Below are 2,123 nucleotides of genomic sequence, written 5' to 3'. Positions count from 1 at the left end.
AGATCCTTTTACGATGGATGTGACATTATGACTCTGGACCAAACCCCGCTTTCTGTTAACACAATGGAAACACAACAAAAAGCAAATGTAACCCACTCTGGTTAAGTAGTAATTTAGCCCTTGTGTGAATTTCAGTGTTTTTTTCCTGCTCAAGTAATTGTTCTGGAGAGTTTGAATTGTCCCGCTGGAGATCCACAGAAGTCACAGGCTGTATTTCAGAGGTGCTGAGCACTGCAGCTTTCACTGACTTCGCTTTGGGTCTCTGGGTGCTCAGCCCTTCCATAAGACAGACCCTGCGGCAATATTTTCTCTGTGGCTTTCCAGCCTATCGGAGGGTATTTCCCAAGAGGCTGGGTCCCCACTGGGAGCCTCCCTGAAGTTACAAGAAGGATGAATTTGACTCATGCCACAGCTTTGGCCCTATCACCTACCTTTCACAGTGCACCTCTCATTGCACTTTGCCAAGGAGGTACATCAATAGCATTGCTGCCCCATTTTGAAGATACACAGCAAGACTGAGTGATTTACTTAAGGTCACTGATCCATGTCCCTCCCAGTCCGGTGCCGCACTGAGCCTCTCCTCTATCTATCAGCTTGACTTTGCCCCAGCACCCAAAGGCAGCGGTCTTCTTACCTGGCTTGGAGAACGGCATCTTGTACCAAGCAGGACAGCTGACCATTTTCATCCTTCTGTGGTGGGTATTGGCTTTATGTTACACTTCCTACATATTACATGCAGAAACTATGTAAGCAGAGCATTATTAAGGTAAAGACTCAAAAGTTAGGATTGCATGCTCTCCTATAGGAGACACCGGCCCTAATCCTTCACCCAACCCAACTACAGCACCTCGCAGCAGCCCTTGCTCAGCCCCACATTGGGCCACACACAAATCTTGATGATTTTTAGATGTTAAACAGCAGAGAAGTTTCTACTGAGGATGTGTAAACTGTGGTTTTTCCATGTGTTCAGAGCTGGACCAAGTTTCAATGGGTTTTCACAGTATCCCTGGCACAAAGGCATGGCCTCCTGCCACTTGGTATGGCTGTGATCTTAAGAATGGCAATGCTGAGCTGTCAAATAGAAATATCACCTCCAAAAAAGTTAAACACGGATTGAACAACTTATTTTTCTTTCGTTTTACTCTCCAAAATGGTTGAAACCTTCAAAGTCATCCAATCTAAAGGATTAAAATTTGGGATAATATAAGTGACAGAAAACAGGGCCTTATAATAGGAAATGTCAAGTAACTTTAATACTACATGATGCTCCCAACCTCACCTATAATAAACTAGGTGTTGCTTAGAGCCAACCTCGTTGGAGTAGCTGTATTGTAGCAGGAACCCGCAGGAAATGAGAAGTACGAAGGACAGGGCAGCATGGGCACAGACTGATGCTTGTACACTGCACTGAGCCTTTGGCACAGGAGATCTTCTGATGGAAAACTGCACGCAATAACGCTCATGGGTGCATAAAATCACGCACTGTAGGCTGGGATGTCCCAAAGGTACATACAAATTCGACGGGATAGAGATACCGACCTCCCCTAATGTTTGAAACACCCAACCTAAGCCTCCCCAGCCTTTCATATAATCATTATTTTATGTCAGATGTTTGCAACCTAGAAGATCCAGTCAAGCTTGAGGCCCTAATGCATGAAACGCTGCCCACATGTGTGACAAAAGATGAGACCACCAGAACCTGATTTAACGGTCTGTCGTTCTTCCCCAGGGCCCTTGGCCCATTTGGACTTAAAAGTACACATTTGCGAGCAAAAATACTCCTGGCTTTCCAAGTCCTATCCCCCGCTGCCCCCTACCCTCACATCCTTTATTCCAGGATAATCCACGAACACCAGAAATGCTCTTAGTATCAGCGTATTAAAACAAAGAATACACAGACGGGTTACACACACATCATACCAACACGTTTGTAATCAACCTAAGTGCTTACAGATTTATACCAACCCAGTGTGCAACCTATGTACAAGGGAAAGATTTAAAATACCTGTAGGCTGCTAACGAAGTGCATCTCTTACCGCAAGCCAAAGGCTCTAGAAAACAACCTAAACCCCTAGAAAACAAATGCATTTTTGTTAAACAAGGAAAAACCAATGTTGTGTTGA

Source organism: Alligator sinensis, unplaced genomic scaffold (assembly GCF_000455745.1).
Source record: "Alligator sinensis unplaced genomic scaffold, ASM45574v1 scaffold1026_1, whole genome shotgun sequence".
Lineage (NCBI taxonomy): Eukaryota > Metazoa > Chordata > Crocodylia > Alligatoridae > Alligator > Alligator sinensis.
The sequence above is the reverse complement of the archived record's forward strand: the minus strand, read 5'-3'. Positions refer to the sequence as shown.